Genomic DNA, 21,127 nt, shown 5'->3' with positions numbered 1-21,127 from the left:
ACATGATGCATCTGGAGTTCGAGCGCACCATGCTGGATGCTCTGGCCAAGCCCCTGGAGTTTGCGGGCAATCACGTTCTGGGGCCTGAGCTTGGAGTGGTCCATGACCGTCCTCTGGGCCCTGACTTGCTGATGCGCTGTCGTGTTGCGCCTTCTGCGGCAAAGGTTCAGCTCCAGGTGGGAGCGGTGACCCAACAAGTCGATCACCTGCACCTGGCCGAGCGCGAGATGGGAGAAGAGGGCATGATCATGAAGCTATTCAAGAAGCCACCGCAGGCCATCCTCCCCACCCCCGCCGCGGCCCCCAAGCGGTCCTCAGCACCACCGAAGACCCGTTCCTCTTCAACCCCGGCAAGGCAGAGCGCCCGTCATGTCACATCCCTAGCTTCTGGTAATGCTCTAGGCTAGCTTCATGTGTGCATCATGTCTATATTCCGAAAGTTGAAATGAGGAAATTGAAAGCCTCGGAAATCATTTTAATAAAGGGGCAAGAAACCCTAAAATTGCAATCAGTAAATCCAAAATGCCCTAGAAATAGCTCTGACAATTTTGGCAAGAGTTATAAATCAAACCAAAATTTTGGGACATTTCTAAGGAATTATTTGGGTTCTGATTTTAAATCAATATTTTATTTGAATTTGGAGTTATATTCATAATATATAATGAATATATTTTCAAATGCCCTGAGATATTTTATGTTTATGAGGAGTAGACCTTAAGTGACATAAAATTATCCAGGGGAGTTTTGGCACTGTTTTCAAATTTGTTTGAATTTGAATTCAGTGGCAATTAAATAGAAAACAAAATTAAATAGAAATAAAAGCAGAGAGGAGAGAAAACTTACCTGGCGCTCACCTCTTAGCCCACCTGGCCCAGCTCCTCCAGCGGCCCAGCCCAGCGCCTCCCCCTGTCGTCTTCCTCCTCGCCAGAAGGACCGAGGCGTGGCGCGCGCCCGAGAGGCCTCGGCCACCTCCTGCTTCCCCTGGCCACCTCCTGCTTCCTCCTCGACGCCCCGGTGACGCCACGCGCCTCCCTCGACCCTCTCTCACTCTCCCGTGTCTCTCCCTTCGTCCCTATCCTCCTATGCTCCCTCTCTCTCGCCCGGACCGAATGGAGCCGCCGCCACCGACGAGCTCCCTCGCGGCCACCGCCACCCCCTCTCCTCTCCGACGCGCTCCCGAGCTCCGCCGGTCCTCCCTCGTCCTCCTCGTCGTCTCACGCGACCAGAAGAGCCCCTGGATGCCGCTAGCCTCGCCGTTCCCCTCCTCGGCCACCGAGGATCGCCGTCGTCAAATTCGTCGCCGTTCGGCCTTCCTCGAGCCCACCGAGCTGCTCGTCGACCTCGCCGTGAGCTCCTCTGCCGAACCCCTCTCTCCCCGTGCTCTATTTCCCTCCGTAGCCGCCGTTACCACCACGGCCGAGAGCTTCTCGCCGCCGGCCATGGCGTGGCCGTGGCCACAGCCACCGCAGCTTGCTCCCGAGCCCACCGTCGTGCTCAGCACAACACCAGGAGCTCGTAGCCACCACCCGCTCCTCCTCTAGTGCACCGTAGCCCCTTCTCCCCTCCCCGCCGAACTCCGGCCGCCGCAAAAGCTGCCGCCGTCGTCGATTTAGCCCACTCCATCGCGAGTTGTTGCCTCCGTTGGATGCGCAAGACTCCTAGCTTTCCGTAGCCGCAAACCGCGTCCAAAACCACCGCCTGAAGCTCAAATCCGAGCCGCGCCACCGTCTCGGGCCTCGCCGGCGTCGAGTCGCCGGCGGGGTTGACCCACTTGACCACGGCGGAACCCCCCCCCCCCTGGGTCGATGACAGGTGGGGCCAGCCCCTGTTAATTAGTTTAGGTGTTAGATTAGTTAACACTAATTAAGTTAGTTAATTATTTAAGCCACTGACATGTGGGCCCAGCCCTGCTGACATTTTCGTTAGTATTAGTTTAACCCTAATCAACCCAGTTAACCAACTGTGTCACTGACGTGTGGCCCCCACGTGTCAGGTTTGACCTGGGGCACCCAGTTGACTCTGCTGACGTCACCGTGACGTGGTGCTGACGCCATAAATCATTTCTGGATTTATTATTATTTCAGGAAATTCCAGAAAATTTTAAAAACTTCTAGAAATCATAGAAATTCAACCGTAACTCCAAATGAGATAAATTATATATGAAAAATGATCAGAAAAATCCAATCTATCCATCTGTACTATTTTCATGCATGTTAGAAAAACTTATAGGTGCTGTTTAGCACAAATCATATAAATGGCATCTGAATAATCACATATGGAGTTTGAATTTGAATCTTATATTCAAACCAACTTCATTTAATCTGTTGCTAGTTGCATTAGCTCAAAACACATTCATATTGCCATGTCATGAGCATGCATCATATTGTGCATTGCATTGATTGTATTTCTTCTTTGTTGCCGGTATTTGTTCCCTCCCGGTAGAGGATGTTCCGACGTTGTGATCGTTGACACTGATGAAGACTCAATGTTATCTTCAGAAGTGCCAGGCAAGCCAAACCCCCTTGTTCATTCCGATAAAATCCCACTCTCTCGCTCCTGCTCTCTTTTATTGCATTAGGACAACACCGATTCATCTGTTTCTTGCCGCGGTAGCTGAACCCCTTTATCCTTTGCATGACCTGTCATTGCCACAGTAAATAGATGAAACCCACTAGCATGAGTAGGAGTTGTTTGAGCACTGTTGTGCCTACTCATTCATGCTTGTTTGTCATGCCTGCTACTGCTTAGAGTTGAGTCAGGTCTGATTCATCGGGGATGAATCAGAGGTGTGTGAACATGTCCTACTGTGTGAGCTAAGTGTGTGAATACGATTTGGTAAAGGTAGCGGTGAGAGGCCATGTAGGAGTACATGGTGGGTTGTCTCATTGAAGCCGTCCTCAGGAACTGACTTCTGTGTTTGTGATCCATGATTCAGCTACTACCACGCATTGGGCCCGAAACCAATGGACCCTCTCGGCTTCTTGATCACCCTTGTCCTCTGTCCAGGAGTTGCAAGTAGTTTCTGGTGTTTGTAGTATGCTGGAGGCCGTGCGCAGCGCTGACCGTAGGGGTGGGCTGTGATGCGGTAGGCACGTGGCCGGGTAAACCGGGCGCCCGTTTGGTGTCACGGAACCCTGTTCACATTGTTTGGGGATGTGAGCGAAACTCCGGCCGGATCTCCTCATGGATGGAACCCGAATAGGCGATAAATCTGGACTAGAGACTTGAGTGTTTAGGTAGGCCGTGGCCGACACCCACGTTGGGCTTCCGCTTGAAGGTTGCCGAGTACATGTCGTGTAAACGGCGGTAAGTGGTGAGAGCGTGTGTGAAGAAGTACACCCCTGCAGGGTTAACATCATCTATTCGAATAGCTGTGTCCGCGGAAAAGGACTTCTGGGTTGCTTATATCAGTTCATAGACAAGTGAAAGTGGATACTCTAAAATACGCAAGATAAGCGTGAGTGCTATGGATGGCGTTCTCGTAGGGAGACGAGAGCGGATCCATAGTGGTGTATTGATATGGTGAATATGTGGACTCGTGTGCGCCACCTCAAAAGAGTTACTTGCAGTCGTAGTTCAGGATAGCCACCGAGTCAAAGCTGGCTTGCTGCAGTTAAACCCCACCATCCCCTTTGTTGATAATGATGCATATGTAGATAGTTCTGATGTAAGTCTTGCTGGGTACATTTGTACTCACGTTTGCCTATTTATGTTTTTGCAGAGAGACTTCGGTCTCGCTAGTAGTTCCGCGTGGACTTCGACGTTTAGCTTGTTACCTCAGCTACGATCTTGTGCCCTCGGCAGGATCTGATAGATAGTCAGGCTTCTCAGCCTTTTCAGGCTTCTCAGCCTTTTTCATTTATAGATGTCTGTACTCAGACATGATAGCTTCCGCTTGTGCTTTGATTTGTATGCTCTGAATGTTGGGTCGTGAGACCCCCTGTTTGTAATATCTCGCTCCTCGGAGCCTATTGATTAAATACTTGTGTCGTAGAGTCATGTTGTGATGCCATGTTGTACTTGCACATATCGAGCATATTGTGTGTATGTTATTGAAATGCTTGGTATGTGTGGGATCTGACTATCTAGTTGTTTATCCTTAGTAGCCCCTCTTACCGGGAAATGTCTCCTAGTGTTTCCACCGAGCCAGGGTAGCTTGCTACTGCTCCGGAACACTTAGGCTGGCCGGCATGTGTCCTTCTTCGTTCCTGTGTCTGTCCCTTTGGGGAAATGTCACGCGATGAATATCGGAGTCCTGTTAGCCCGCTACAGCCCGGTTCACCGGAGTCCTGCTAGCCCAGTGCTACAGCCTGGATTCACTCGCTGATGACCGACACGTTCGATGCTGGGTCATGGATGCCTGTCCCTGTAAGTTTGTGCCACTTTGGGTTTACGACTAGCCATGTCAGCCCGGGCTCCTTATCATATGGATGCTAGCGACACTATCATATACGTGTGCCAAAAGACGCAAACGGTCCCGGGCAAAGGTAAGGCGACACCCGTGAAAATACCGTGCATGAGGCCGCAAAGTGATATGAGGTGTTACATGCTAGATTGATGTGGCATTGAGTCGGGGTCCTGATAGCGTTGGTATCAGAGCTTGACTGCCTGTAGGTTTACCAAGCCAAACTGGTCGAAGTTGAGTCTAGAAATTCTTTAGTTATATAAGGGAATTGATTGTGGGATGGAACGTAAGGCTCTTTTTACTCCTTATACCTTATTCCCTTCTGATCTGAGTCATCTAATCTTTTCTACGGGGTTAAGGAACTAGGCTTTCTCTTCTTTCTATCAGGATCACGTGTTACTAATCCGTAGACTTATAAGATTGTTGGATTAAGCTTCAGTTCAGTTTCTACCTCTGTATGTTAATTATTGATCTCGAGACCTTGATATTGTGCTTCTGAGTGGTTATGCCACCATTTTTGTGAATGTCTCAAATCTTTTCTGAGCATTTACAGCCGTTATGCTGTCCGAGTCATCCCAGGTTTCTAAATAGTTTGAAGCAATTTGCAAATTCCTTCCTCCCGTTTCGATGTTCCTTTGGGCCAGATTAACCACACTAATCGGTGAGTTGAGGTACTTTATTGCCTTGACATATATGTTGGAGTTATTATTATGACCCTAGGTGTCTCAGGGGATCATCTAGTGGTCTAGCCATGATTTGTGTCCTAGTGTGATGATTCTGGCCTTTATTCTCGAAAGCATTCCGTGATGCTGCTTAGTAGTAGGTATTCTACTCCTGGGTTTTGAACCCGAGATTCACCCTACTTACTTCATGTTGATAGTAATTGCTAGCTCCCTTAGGTTATTAGTAACCTTTGCGATAGTCCTTGAAGTCCGTGGTATCTTCTTCTTCCAAATACCATGAACTACTTATGGCAGAAGTTCCTCGTTGAACTGAACGATCACAACCAGAGTGCTCTTGATGAGTTCTCCATGCTATGTTGTGACTCTGCCAGCTCAACCTTTCTGCATGGGTTATCCGGAAGAATTATGTTGAACTTGGTTCGACATACTAATCTATGCATCCACAACTCAGGAAGTTATATGTTCCTTTGAGTTGTCCCTCTTTAGTTGTCTACTGACCTTCGTCTATCAATTGATAGTCAAGAGTATGCGTGCGTTCGTTTATCGATGCCTATTACTCTTGTGGTCCGTCAAGCCATTCCATTCCGGAATGACTAGGAGAAACAAACTCCAGTGCCTCATCCATATCTAGGATTGGGTCAAAGTAGTTGTATTCCGCAGATCAAATGCCAATCCAGCTTTTGGTTCTGTTCTACCTTGGAGTATTACCCCTTTATGTCAGAATTGTCATGAGAACTGCACCAACTCTCATGAATTTTGACGTAGTGATACTTCTCACCATCATTAGTCATTCCTCGGCCCTCGTGTTGATGCAACCGGAATACCGACAAATGAATTGTGATGTGTGAAATCAATACTCCCAGCAACCTCGTTGCTTGGTAGCTAAAGGATAATAATTTCATTCTTAGCGTGTTGGTTTTTGAATCATCCTTCTAAGACTGATCGTGCTACCTAGTCCTTATTTCGGTGCACCCTTCGATTGATGAGTTAGGATCTTGTCAAGTCCTCACTCATTTGATCATATCGTCTTGCCCTCAAAAGCGAGATTGTTCTCGAGCTTAGTAACATACCGGTGGTTCGTGACTTTCCAGATGTCTTCTTGGAAGTGTTACCGGGTTGTTTCTGACTGTTATGTTGAGCTCGTGATCAAGTCGGTTTCTTGTGAACCACCCTTTCTCCAAGAATCTGTGTTGGATATCCCGGAGCTAGTTGGTTAAGCTAGACAACAACTTGGAGAATTGGAAGATAAAAGCTTGCCTAACTTAGTTCGTTCCAAAGGGATATTCTGGTGTAGTGTGTGTTGAAGAAAGATGATATCTTCATCGATTGGTCTCTATGATCAGTTGCTGGACCTATTGTCTTATCAATCCTTTGATTTGAGTGTGGGCTATCGTCAAATCAAATCATTACCAACGATGCTCGTAATGTTGTCTTATTCGTGGTTGATCCCTCGAGCATACACCATTACATCTTTGGTCTGACCAATGCTATCACCGTGTTCACTTAACTATGGAATTCCTTTTAAAAGGAAACCTACATGAATTGTTGTTGAGCCCATTGACAACATCCTTATCTCCTCCATGATTTTGTTGAACATTAAGCTAGTGTTGGAAACTTTTGAAAGCATTTGTTCATGCTAGCTCATGAAGCATATGTTTGGATGAAGGTAGTGACTTCCTTTAATTCATGTGCATCTGATGCAAGTTGCCGCCATGGATTCGAGAAAGTCAATGTTGCTTTCTTTGGAATCATTCCAAATCAGTCATGCACACGTGCGAAGAATTCTGTGGTTTGAAGACTTGCAACCTTCAATCTATATGTATCCCTAGCACACCAAGCCACTGATTGATTTGTTCAAGGAGAAGGAGTTCCTTCATAAGAGCTAATCCGGACTTGTGTAAGGACTTCGATATCCTCGATGATGGTTCCCAACCTGAACTCGGTAGTGTTTTATTGTAAGACTACCATGTGGTCATGCTTGTCCGGGACAACGTGTTCACATGTTTGTAGCAGAACCAGCTCATGTTTTGGAGCTTGCTATCGTAGTTCATTCCCGAGAATCTCGCAACGTCATCTCGTCGATTTGTGTTGCGAACTTTCGTTTTTCTCCCTAGACTCGATGAGTCTGGAATATTCCGACACCAACCAGATCTGAATCTCAGGAAGATGTGATGGTTGGAACATTTTCCAAGAACTATAATATTGGTCCCTCGATAACTGATAAATTGGATGTCGTGGCCAGCACCTCCCAGCCGAAAGACCTATTATTATAGTATCTTGATTGAAGAAGTTGGCCACCTCCCCATAGGGATTTCGTAGGATTTACTCCCTAGTTGCCCCTATGGATTTTTGAGATCCCGAAGTCCGACCTTTTACTTGATGTTCTAGATATCAAACCATATCTATGGATGGGTTACGCTAGCACATCAAGGAGAACATTAGAAGTCGAGTGCTAAATGTCTCTCGGTCGATCATGCAGATTTTGGTTCCTTGGCCTCGCTAAGGTGAAATATGAGAAAGTGTTATCTTCCTTGCATCTGCATCATCCATCATCATTCATCATGGTAGCAAGTTGTGTTGCCAGGATCCTTGACACGGATGTTGGTAAAACCTTGATGATTGTGGAAATGCTCAAGTTCTTGAGAGCACGCACAAGCGCTAGGTGTTATCTTCGGCACTAACTGGGATTCCTCTCAGTTTCCTCGGCAATGCTATGACCTTTCAAACAGTGAATTCACTCTCTATTGTTGGGTTCTTCCCCCAGTTACTAGAATCATTCCCAGCATTTGCATTCTGTTCCCAGCTTGCACCGCCAATGTGCCAGTCTACCATGGGTCTCTTCCATTTCCGGTGGTAAGCAAATTCATCCATTACGTTGTCTTCAACAAGGTAATCCACATCATCCAAGTCCGAGTATGCCATTCTACCGACCCCCTCCAAACGATCGCTCGAGAATTGCCTTAGGCTGGTTTAAAGAGTTTCAATGATCTCTGAATCAAAGGTAATTCTTTTTGCCACTTAAGGGGATATTTCTACGAGTCACCTTCCCTAAGGTGCATCGTTATGGTATCATGGAAACTCAACTCCTCGCTACGTTGACAACCGTTCACCACCCTTTTTAGCGTGGAATTGTTGTCTACCTAGTGAACCCTCGTCATTTGTTCCACTCCATCCCTCTAGATGTGTGTTTTGTGTCTTAGCTCGAGTGGTGTTACTATGCCTCATTCTGCGAGTTGATCCTAAGTTGTTCGAGCTTCGAGAAGATCGATCCTTCTAGAGTCTCCTTCTCCTCTCGTGGTCGTGTTAGCTGGAGTTCTCAGAGCAAGATTCGAGACAATGATGGTGACCGAATCAACGTTCATTTGAAGTGCAACCTGGATCGTGAAGATTATGTTAGTTGGCGTTTTCCTTTCGTCTTACCCTACGCTTGAATCTCGGGTCGAGATTCTTGTTTAGTGGGGGTGAGTTGTCACATCCCTAGCTTCTGGTAATGCTCTAGGCTAGCTTCATGTGTGCATCATGTCTATATTCCGAAAGTTGAAATGAGGAAATTGAAAGCCTCGGAAATCATTTTAATAAAGGGGCAAGAAACCCTAAAATTGCAATCAGTAAATCCAAAATGCCCTAGAAATAGCTCTGACAATTTTGGCAAGAGTTATAAATCAAACCAAAATTTTGGGACATTTCTAAGGAATTATTTGGGTTCTGATTTTAAATCAATATTTTATTTGAATTTGGAGTTATATTCATAATATATAATGAATATATTTTCAAATGCCCTGAGATATTTTATGTTTATGAGGAGTAGACCTTAAGTGACATAAAATTATCCAGGGGAGTTTTGGCACTGTTTTCAAATTTGTTTGAATTTGAATTCAGTGGCAATTAAATAGAAAACAGAATTAAATAGAAATAAAAGCAGAGAGGAGAGAAAACTTACCTGGCGCTCACCTCTTAGCCCACCTGGCCCAGCTCCTCCAGCGGCCCAGCCCAGCGCCTCCCCCTGTCGTCTTCCTCCTCGCCAGAAGGACCGAGGCGTGGCGCGCGCCCGAGAGGCCTCGGCCACCTCCTGCTTCCCCTGGCCACCTCCTGCTTCCTCCTCGACGCCCCGGTGACGCCACGCGCCTCCCTCGACCCTCTCTCACTCTCCCGTGTCTCTCCCTTCGTCCCTATCCTCCTCTGCTCCCTCTCTCTCGCCCGGACCGAACGGAGCCGCCGCCACCGACGAGCTCCCTCGCGGCCACCGCCACCCCCTCTCCTCTCCGACGCGCTCCCGAGCTCCGCCGGTCCTCCCTCGTCCTCCTCGTTGTCTCACGCGACCAGAAGAGCCCCTGGATGCCGCTAGCCTCGCCGTTCCCCTCCTCGGCCACCGAGGATCGCCGTTGTCAAATTCGTCGCCGTTCGGCCTTCCCCGAGCCCACCGAGCTGCTCGTCGACCTCGCCGTGAGCTCCTCTGCCGAACCCCTCTCTCCCCGTGCTCTATTTCCCTCCGTAGCCGCCGTTACCACCGCGGCCGAGAGCTTCTCGCCGCCGGCCATGGCGTGGCCGTGGCCACAGCCACCGCAGCTCGCTCCCGAGCCCACCGTCGTGCTCAGCGCAGCACCAGGAGCTCGTAGCCACCACCCGCTCCTCCTCTAGTGCACCGTAGCCCCTTCTCCCCTCCCCGCCGAACTCCGACCGCCGCAAAAGCTGCCGCCGTCGTCGATTTAGCCCACTCCGTCGCGAGTTGTTGCCTCCGTTGGATGCGCAAGACTCCTAGCTTTCCGTAGCCGCAAACCGCGTCCAAAACCACCGCCTGAAGCTCAAATCCGAGCCGCGCCACCGTCTCGGGCCTCGCCGGCGTCGAGTCGCCGGCGGGGTTGACCCACTTGACCACGGCGGAACCCCCCCTGGGTCGATGACAGGTGGGGCCAGCCCCTGTTAATTAGTTTAGGTGTTAGATTAGTTAACACTAATTAAGTGAGTTAATTATTTAAGCCACTGAAATGTGGGCCCAGCCCTGCTGACATTTTCGTTAGTATTAGTTTAACCCTAATCAACCCAGTTAACCAACTGTGTCACTGACGTGTGGCCCCCACACGTCAGGTTTGACCTGGGGCGCCCAGTTGACTCTGCTGACGTCACCGTGACGTGGTGCTGACGCCATAAATCATTTCTGGATTTATTATTATTTCAGGAAATTCCAGAAAATTATAAAAACTTCTAAAAATCATAGAAGTTCAACCGTAACTCCAAATGAGATAAATTATATATGAAAAATGATCAAAAAAATCCAATCTATCCATCTGTACTATTTTCATGCATGTTAGAACAACTTATAGGTGCTGTTTAGCACAAATCATATAAATGGCATCTGAATAATCACATATGGAGTTTGAATTTGAATCTTATATTCAAACCAACTTCATTTAATCTGTTGCTAGTTGCATTAGCTCAAAACACATTCATATTGCCATGTCATGAGCATGCATCATATTGTGCATTGCATTGATTGTATTTCTTGTTTGTTGCCGGTATCTGTTCCCTCCCGGTAGAGGATGTTCCGACGTTGTGATCGTTGACACTGATGAAGACTCAATGTTATCTTCAGAAGTGCCAGGCAAGCAAAACCCCCTTGTTCATTCCGATAAAATCCCACTCTTTCGCTCCTGCTCTCTTTTACTGCATTAGGACAACACCGGTTCATCTGTTACTTGCTGCGGTAGCTGAACCCCTTTATCCTTTGCATGATCTATCATTGCCACAGTAAATAGATGAAACCCACTAGCATGAGTAGGAGTTGTTTGAGCCATGTTGTGCCTACTCATTCATGCTTGTTTGTCATGCCTGCTACTGCTTAGAGTTGAGTCAGGTCTGATTCATCAGGGATGAATCAGAGGTGTGTGAACATGTCCTACTGTGTGAGCTTAGTGTGTGAATACGATTTGGTAAAGGTAGCGGTGAGAGGCCATGTAGGAGTACATGGTGGGTTGTCTCATTGAAGCCGTCCTCAGGAACTGAGTTCTGTGTTTGTGATCCATGATTCAGCTACTACCACGCATTGGGCCCGAAACCAATGGACCCTCTCGGCTTCTTGATCACCCTTGTCCTCTGTCCAGGAGTTGCAAGTAGTTTCTGGTGTTTGTAGTATGCTGGAGGCCGTGCGCAGCGCTGACCGTAGGGGTGGGCTGTGATGCAGTAGGCACGTGGCCGGGTAAACCGGGCGCCCGTTTGGTGTCACGGAACCCTGTTCACATCGTTTGGGGCTGTGAGCGAAACTCCGGCCGGATCTCCTCATGGATGGAACCCGAATAGGCGATAAACCTGGACTAGAGACTTGAGTGTTTAGGTAGGCCCTGGCCGACACCCACGTTGGGCTTCCGCTTGAAGGTTGCCGAGTACATGTCGTGTAAACGGCGGTAAGTGGTGAGAGCGTGTGTGAAGAAGTACACCCCTGCAGGGTTAACATCATCTATTCGAATAGCCGTGTCCACGGAAAAGGACTTCTGGGTTGCTTATATCAGTTCATAGACAAGTGAAAGTGGATACTCTAAAATACGCAAGATAAGCGTGAGTGCTATGGATGGCGTTCTCGTAGGGAGACGAGAGCGGATCCATAGTGGTGTATTGATATGGTGAATATGTGGACTCGTGTGCGCCACCTCAAAAGAGTTACTTGCAGTCGTAGTTCAAGATAGCCACCGAGTCAAAGCTGGCTTGCTGCAGTTAAACCCCACCATCCCCTTTGTTGATAATGATGCATATGTAGATAGTTCTGATGTAAGTCTTGCTGGGTACATTTGTACTCACGTTTGCCTATTTATGTTTTTGCAGAGAGACTTCAGTCTCGCTAGTAGTTCCGCGTGGACTTTGACGTTTAGCTTGTTACCTCAGCTACGATCTTGTGCCCTCGGCAGGATCTGATAGATAGTCAGGCTTCTCAGCCTTTTCAGGCTTCTCAGCCTTTTTCATTTATAGATGTCTGTACTCAGACATGATAGCTTCCGCTTGTGCTTTGATTTGTATGCTCTGAATGTTGGGTCGTGAGACCCCCTGTTTGTAATATCTCGCTCCTCGGAGCCTATTGATTAAATACTTGTGTCGTAGAGTCATGTTGTGATGCCATGTTGTACTTGCACATATCGAGCATATTGTGTGTATGTTATTGAAATGCTTGGTATGTGTGGGATCTGACTATCTAGTTGTTTATCCTTAGTAGCCCCTCTTACCGGGAAATGTCTCCTAGTGTTTCCACCGAGCCAGGGTAGCTTGCTACTGCTCCGGAACACTTAGGCTGGCCGGCATGTGTCCTTCTTCGTTCATGTGTCTGTCCCTTCGGGGAAATGTCACGCGATGAATACCGGAGTCCTGTTAGCCCGCTACAGCCCGGTTCACCGGAGTCCTACTAGCCCAGTGCTACAGCCTGGATTCACTCGCTGATGACCGACACGTTCGATGCTGGGTCATGGATGCCTGTCCCCGTAAGTTTGTGCCACTTTGGGTTTACGACTAGCCATGTCAGCCCGGGCTCCTTATCATATGGATGCTAGCGACACTATCATATACGTGTGCCAAAAGACGCAAACGGTCCCGGGCAAAGGTAAGGCGACACCCGTGGAAATACCGTGCGTGAGGCCGCAAAGTGATATGAGGTGTTACATGCTAGATCGATGTGGCATTGAGTCGGGGTCCTGACACGTCAAGCCACTACAAACAACATGGTGCCTGTGTCCAAGCGGGGCACCATGCGGCTGATCCAGGAGCTAGGCGGCCTTGGCCCCAAGGAGAAGTTCAAGGAAAAGGCGGCCGCGGCGCTGGCAAAGAAGTTCAACAAACCCCTCTCCAAACGCGATATCCTGGGCATTGCAAAGCTCACCAATATGGACCCGGAGGCGCTCAAGATCGCGGCCGGCATGGCCAGCCCTGATGGTGCTGCCGATGCGGCTGATATGTAATGTTTCTAGGCCTCCCTAGTAGTAGTCTCCGTCGGCGGCCAGCCTTAAGCTGGTCTGCGTTAGGTTTAGTGTCCATGTTAGTCTTCCTGGTAGAGTGGGTTAGGTCCTGTCGTCGCCGGGGTTTTGGGCCTGTTGGTGACCGGCGACGCCCCTGGTTTTCTTGGTGGCGTAGTTGACGGAGAATCTTCAGGTGTCCCGATGTATGAAAACAATTGCGCCATGATGTGCTGGAACGTGCGGGGTCTGAACTCGCCGGCAAAGAGGGAGGTGATCAGAGAGGTAGCAGATGAGCATAGGCTAGCCATCCTATGCTTGCAAGAAACCAAGCTTGAAACCTGGACGCCATAGCTGGCCCATGATGTAGGTGGTAGTAGGCTAGACGGCTGCTCGGTGCTGCCAGCGATGGGCACTAGAGGGGGTCTCACCATTTTCTGGGACAAGGAGGTGTTGCTGGTAGACTCACACGCGCTAGGGCAGTACTCCATCACCGTTTCCGTTCGCAACATCACCTCCTCGACCACGTTCTGGCTCACAAATGTCTACGGACCGACCGACGACAATCTAAAGGACGAGTTTCTAGCTGAGATCGCCGTCGCGGCCCCGCCGCTAGGGCAGCCTTGGCTTCTGATGGGCGACTTCAACATCATATATCAGGCCAGCGACAAGAGCAACCTCAACATCAACAGACGAATCATGGGTAGATTTAAGAGAGCCATCGACTTCGCGGGGCTGTGCGAGATAAAGTGCAAAAATAGAAAGTTCACGTGGAGTAACGAGCGGGAGCTTCCAACTCTCTGTAGCTTAGACAAAATCTTTTGCAACAACGACTGGAATCGCTCTTCCCCTCTTTCATGTTGATGGCGGCCTCAACCTCCTGCTCCGATCACTGCCCGTTGCTGTTAGCTAGTGTCGCTGCTCCGCCTTTTCGTGCCCGCTTCCGCTTCGAGAGCTTCTGGGTGCGCTTTCTACATTTCCAAGAAACCGTTCGCCGGTCCTGGGAGAGGCCTGTTGATCACACCTGTCCAATCATCAGAATCAAGGTGAAGCTGCAGAGAACAGTGAAGGATCTGCTGATATGGAGTAAGAAGCTGTTCGGAGGGGCGAAGCTCAAACTTCAGATCGCCAATAAGGTCATTCTGCAGCTTGATTTAGCCCAGGAGCAGCGCCCCCTGTCCCCCACTGAATTTCAGTTACGCAAACAGCTGAAACTCCGGGTCTTGGGGCTGGCGGCGATCGAGCGGGCAAGAAGAAGGCAGGCTTCACACGTGCTCTGGCTCAAGGCGGGTGACGCTAGCACGCGGTTCTTCCATGCCAAGATCTGCTCTCGGAGAAGGCGCAACTTCATTTATTCACTCACCACAGCCAGCCGCACTGCCACTGCCCACGATGACAAGGCCAACATCATTCACGACCACTTCAGCTCCCTCCTTGGATCCAACCTTCAGCGCGGCTGCACGTTCAACTGGGATGAACTACACCTGCCCTCTGTGGACCCCCAAGACATCGACGCTACATTCACAGAAGCTGAAGTGTGGGCTGCGATCTGTGCTTCCCCGACGGAAAAGGTGCCAGGGCCGGATGGTTTCTCAGGCGGATTCTTCAAAGCGTGTTGGCAAACAATCAAGCACGATATCATGGCCGTGTTCAGTCACTTTCACTCCATGGCAGCAACAAATTTGGAGGAGATCAACGGCGCTCTCATCACCCTGTTGCCAAAGAAGGATGGGGCAACAGAGGTGGGACACTTCAGGCCTATAAGCCTCATTCACTCGATCGCCAAGCTAATTGCAAAGGTCCTGTCCATCCGTCTTGCCGGCGTCATCGCACCAATCATCTCTCCGGCCCAGAGTACGTTTCCGAGATCCAAGTGCATCCATGACAGTTTCCTGTTCGTGCAAAGTTCAGTTCGTTCTCTGCATAGAAATGGGAGGAGGGCACTGTTGTTCAAGTTAGATTTCGCAAAAGCGTTTGACTCCATCTCATGGGAGTACTTACTGGAGCTATTGGGGAGGCTGGGATTTAGCAACCGCTGGCGGGAATGGATTGCCGTTCTGCTCTCCTCATCAACGTCTGCGTGCATGCTCAATGGGGTTTCAGGGAAACACATCAAGCATCGAAGAGGGCTACGTCAAGGAGACCCCCTGTCCCCTCTGCTGTTCATATTAGCGATCGATCAGCTGCATCGTATCCTACAGGCCGCCACGGAAAAAGGAATGCTTACGCCCCTCCCTGGCAAGCTCAGCAGTACCCGGGTTAGTCTTTATGCCGACGATGTTGTGATCTTCATCAACGCTGACAAAGGAGAGGTTGAGGCGCTCATGAAGATTCTGAAACTCTTCGGTGAGGCCACGGGGCTAGCGATCAACCAAGAGAAATCCACGGTCTCAGCAATTTGATGCTCCGATCTGAACCTTGAAGAGATCCTTCAGAGCTTCGGCGGCAAGTAGGTGGGCTTCTCCCTAACGTATCTAGGGCTGCCAATCACCTTGGGGAGGTTAAGGATGGTGCAGCTCCAATTTGTCCTGGATAGAATCAGAAACCGTCTCGCAGGATGGAAGGGCAAGCTACTGACGTTGGCCAGCCGGCGTGTTCTGGTTCGGTCTGTGCTGTCGGCCATGCCCACCTTCGCAATCACCGTCCTACGAGCCCCAAAGAAGTTCTTCGCTGAAGTGGACAAGATTCGTCGCAAGTTCCTGTGGGCACACGAGAAGGAGATCACCGGCGGCACTTGCAAGGTCAACTGGCAATGCGTCTGCTCCCCGACTGTCTCCGGGGGTCTGGGTCTCCACAATCTCGATAAGTTCAGCAGAGCGCTTCGCCTTCGCTGGCTATGGCTTGCCTGGACTAGCCCGGAGCGTCCATGGGTGGGCACGGACCCACCGTGCGACGACACAGACCGGCGGCTCTTCGAGGACTCCACCAAGATCTCGGTGCACGACGGGAAGCGGGCAATTTTCTGGCGTTCAAACTAGCTTCCTAGGGGGCCGCTGTACAGGCGCTTTCCCACGCTGTACCAGCATGCAAGGAGGAAGAATCGGTCGGTGGACGAGGCCCTGTCAGCCAACCGGTGGATCGCCGATCTACAGCACGGTAACTACGCCGAGCTGGTGGTCGACTTCGTCGGCCTTTGGCGCGTTCTTGGATCAGCCGATCTAACGCTGGTGCAAGGGGCGCCGGACGACATCAGATGGACGACGTCCAACTCCGGCGCTTACACCACGTCGTCGGCTTACCTGGCACAATGCGACACCTCAAGCAGGCCAGGCTTCACAAATCTCTTCTGGAAGACGTGGGCGCCGGCGAAAACAAAGATGTTCTCCTGGCTCCTCCACCAGGATCGGCTATGGTGCAACGATAGATTGCAACGACGAGGATGGCCCAACAACTACTTCTGCGACCTGTGCGCAAGTCACCTGGAGTCCTCCCAGCATTTTTTCTGGGAAATGTACAATCTCCAGAGCAGCCCGGCAAGTCGCAGCTACATGGCTCGGCTGCGGCGCGCTCCATCCGGGATCCTGGAGACCAAACACCAGCACCACTGCATTGGTGAGAGAGATCATCGCAAAAACCCCGAGCGAGGCGCAGAAGGGGATTAAGTCGATGATCGTGATGATCACCTGGGAGATCTGGCAGGAGCGAAACGAGGCAACTTTTAGAGGCAAGCACCCTTCGGCCGCATCCATCCTTGCCGCTGTCCGGCGAGCCCTGGATCAATGGAGAGTGGCGGGAGCAAAGCATCTCATGAGCCCCTTCGGGGACAGTAAGGAAATCATAGCCTAAGGCCTGGCCCTCTGCTGCCTGCACAGCACGGCCGCTGTATTTTTTCTTTCTCTTGGGCTCTACTCTAGTCACCCACCCGATCACTTGATCATCATGTTTCCCGCATTCTCCCTCTAAATCAATGAAACGCCAGCAGCGCTGGATCTTTCAAAAAAAAGACTATGCAATTACAACACCATAACGCTAACCGAAGTTAAAGCTTATTATCTGATGTTTCTTGATTTTTCAACAGTGAATTGATGGATGCTCCCTCCTTTCACTATTACTGTTCTAACTTTTTCTGAATCAGATTTATATAAACACATCTTAGTATGTTTGTTTACTCATTTTAGTCCCTTTTAGTCTATATTGAATGAACGGAGAAACTATTATGTAAAATTATTGTGTATATATTTGTATTAATTATTTTGTGAAAAAATTGTAGCCACTTTGAAACAAACGATTTTTTTGGTGTAAACGGAAGATTCGAGGGTCTCCACTAGGACTCTAACAAGGCGTTAATAGAATCTATTGGGGCTGAAGAAAATAAACATGCTCCAGTTGAGGCTCTAGCACAATTCCTAAAATAGCAAGGCAGCAAAAAACACCAGCCCCATCTCCCAATGATTGAAAATCGTGACCTCTTTCTAAGGATGGACAAGGCAACGAATTTTTTCCTCTCCCACTCACTCTCGTACACTGCCACACTAGAGATTTCGCTCATCCAGTGCCTCCTCGCACCAATGTATCCGCACTGCAGCGTCGGACCTCCTCCGCACCACCTTTAGTAGCTCCGAACGTCGTGGCCCGCCACCACTCCTCACCGCAGAGGATTTCACCAATGAAACCTCATAAGTAGCATTCTTCTCAAGGGAGAAAATTGTTGAGAGTTGCAGTATATCTCCTTGATTTTTCTCACACCTTTTTGCACAATTAATCAAAACTCGAAATTTACGTGTCCTCTATACAACATCGAAAACATGTTGGAGAATGGGAGATGTTAGCAATGTATGGGCTACATGACAAACTTTGACAAACCATGTTGCATTCTCCTCTCCTGTACAATTCTTGAACCATTGTAGTCTTGTTCTATTGTCGTTGTGAACCCCTCTAGCAATTAGCTAGTAATGTTCACTCTACAATCTCATAACTTACCATACTATTTGTTAACGTCGAGAATCGTCGTAGAGTACCCCTCTTTTTTCTTGACATCTACCAGTTCACCTTGTTCATCCATCTCCACACCCTAGAAGTCTTTATTCTTGTAGGCTTCTTAACTATTGGCATTCACATTGACTTAACGGTTGTGCCTACGTAGCGCAATCACATTCATGTAATCGTGCAGTAAACCACACAATTTTCACCAACATAAATCCTTACATGACCTCTGTACCAAAAAACTCTTGTATACATAGGCTTCTTGACGATCGGCATTCACATTGGTTTAACGGTTGTGCCTTATGTAGCGGCAATCACACCTATGCAATTGCGCGAGAAACCACACAGTTTTCATCAACAAAAATCCTTACATTACCTCCATACCTAAGAAGTCTTGTATACATAGGTTTCTTGACGATCGGCATTCACATTGGTCACGATTGTGCCCTATGTAGAGCCAGCCACACTCATGCAATTGCGCGGGAAACCACACAGTTTCGGCAACGAAAAATCCTTGCACCCTAAAAGGGCCCTCCAGGAGAACTCAATTATGGAAGGAAATAAATAGTGGGCTGAATTAATTTTCAGCCAAAAAACCAACGCCTTTCCCCCTCAACAAAAAAGTTAAAAAAATCGGCTGCTCCGCCAATAGGCGAACGAAATCGGCAACAACGAGCACACGCAGCCGCGTCCCGACGCGCTGCATCTACAGCAGGCATCACGTTTGGCACGTTCCCGTCGCCCTTAAATACCCAACCGGGAGTGAGACCCCGCTATAGCTAATCCCCGGCCGCCCCATCTCCTCTCACACAGGCGGCGCGCCGGCCGCCGCAGGGAGGAGGATAGGAGAACGGTGAGTTTGGATCGGTTCATGGGGAGAGCGCCGTGCTGCGAGAAGGACGGTCTGAAACGGGGCGCATGGAGCCCCGAGGAGGACCAGCGGCTGGCCGACTACATCGCTCAGCATGGCCACCCCAACTGGCGCGCCCTCCCCAAGCACGCAGGTGAGTTCCGCATCTTGCTGACGCCGACGATGAACTCCCTCTCTCGTGGTCTGTGATTACCACCGATGAGCGACGGACCCCTGGTATAATTGCTGGTGTTGCTGCAGGGCTTCTGCGGTGCGGGAAGAGCTGTCGCCTGCGGTGGGTCAACTACCTCAGCCCGGACATCAAGCGGGGCAACTTCACCCGCCGACAAGGAGGACCTCATCATCCGCCTCCATCAGGCCCTCGGCAACAGGTAGAATAATCTCTTTTTTTTTCTTCACTTTTATCCTTTTTGCGAAAAAAATCATTTTTATCTACATAATAAAACCGTGAAATATCATTACCTTTTTTTTTGAGAAAAATGAAATACTATTAATTGTACTCCATATATTGCCTTCAATGGTTATCCAAATTGGGTCATTCCTAGTAGACATGAGCCAGCCTAGCAATTGCTATGAACATTTAACTGTCTTGCCAGCCTACAAATTGTTGTGGGCCTAGTCAGTAAAAGATGCATCATCTTTCTGAAATTTCAGGTACGGTCCTATCATTTGATTGGTGACGGCCATAGCCTCCTCGGGAAAATACTCCAAAGAAGACAAAAGCGTTCGCGATTACTTTAAAACTCAACTTAAGATCAATCTTTTTTTCTCAAAGCCCCCACATGCAAGTAAACCAATCCAAAGCTCGAAAGCCGCCATAGATTCCATCTCGTTTGGCCTTTAACGGCGGCCAGTGGAGTGGCTGATGCATATCAACACCGGTGCATTTTCATATAGATGCAGCAGCGGCAGCGGTAGCGGTAGCAGCATCACCATCTCCCGGCCACCACTTCTGCTAGACCACACTCTGTCCAAGAGTCCAGGCTACTCCTGAGCGCCTCCATTAATCCTTATTCAATCGCACATGATCGATCAGTACCCCAGTTGCCGAATTCAAGAGCATTTGTAAATTACTAAGTATCACAAGTAGGAGGAGGAGGGGGAGAAGTCGTGCTTCAGATTAAACCATCTCTACGCTTTTTCGCGCAAAAAACAAACAAACATCTCTACCCTGTGCATTCGGAATCAAATCTTTGAAGTATCTGAGGCCTGAATGCAGTTGATGATGATTTTTTAAACAGTTGCAGCTCTGAATTTGTTTTTTCAACAGGTGGTCCGTGATAGCTGCGCAGCTGCCGGGGCGCACTGACAACGAGATCAAGAACGTCTGGCACGCGCACCTCAAGAAGAGGCTGGAGGACGGCCTGAAGCCAGCCGCCGATCAAGACGCCGGCGGCAGTGGCCGGAAGAAGTCACGCAAGCAGTCCAAGGCTAGGAGCGCCACCGTCGACGCTGGTGAGCAGTACACGTCGCCGCCAGGGCAGTCGAGCAGCGGCTTGACGTGCTCCACGGTGACCGAGTCGGCGCCGGCGGTGTCATCCTCGCCGAGCGATAACGCCACCATCACAAGCGCGAGCCACGGCCACCAGCTCGTCAAAGAGGACACCTCCAGCTCGGAGGCGGTCACTGACAACAGCTTCTTGTCTTCAACAGACGTGACGGGAATGATAGACCTCGGTGCCATGGACGAGGATTTGAGCCTGGTGACGAGCTCATCATCGAAGTGGAGCGATGACCAGGACTTCTGGATCAAGATGCTGCTGGAGGGCGGAGACATAATAGACTTGCCAGAGTTGTAACAGTTCGAAATTAAGCTTGATTAGCTACAGTCCTGTAGTTTTTTCTCCTCTTTTTACTCCCCATCTTCGGGTGAGAAATTGAGGTGCCTTCACCTTCTTGACGAGGGAAACAGAATCAATACCAGTCGGCAGTCGCAACATTTATTTTGTTTTTTTATCTAGCATAAGAATTAATCAAATGCAGCGGTATTAGCCACAACTATTTGCCTATTCTTGCCTTTCTGCACTGGTTAACTAGTACTCTACCTCAGTCCTCCTTTACTAGTCTCCTCGTATTTTAGTCAGATTTTTATCATGATTTTAAGTACTCCCCCCGTTTAACTTTTGTACCGCGTTTTAGACATTAGAGGGAGTAATAAATATAAGTTATATGTAGCAAAAATAATATTATTGAATCCAACATTGATAGTCAAAACATTGGGTCACCTCCTAATGAAATGTGTATACACGCGTCACCTGGAATGAAATCCTCTCGTGCTGCCGGATTGCCAACCCCCCCCCCCCCTCTTCCGATGAAA

The 21,127-nt window shown here is 49.2% G+C and overlaps 1 pseudogene; it reads left to right on the top strand.

The window, feature by feature from the left end:
* The first annotated feature begins 18,810 nt into the window (after positions 1–18,810).
* Positions 18,811–20,609, top strand: LOC119304578 (annotated as a pseudogene).
* The last annotated feature ends 518 nt before the right edge of the window (positions 20,610–21,127 follow it).

The sequence above is a fragment of the Triticum dicoccoides genome, chromosome 1B, assembly GCF_002162155.2.
Source record: "Triticum dicoccoides isolate Atlit2015 ecotype Zavitan chromosome 1B, WEW_v2.0, whole genome shotgun sequence".
NCBI lineage: Eukaryota > Viridiplantae > Streptophyta > Magnoliopsida > Poales > Poaceae > Triticum > Triticum dicoccoides.
This window is presented reverse-complemented; position numbering and strand designations above follow the sequence as displayed.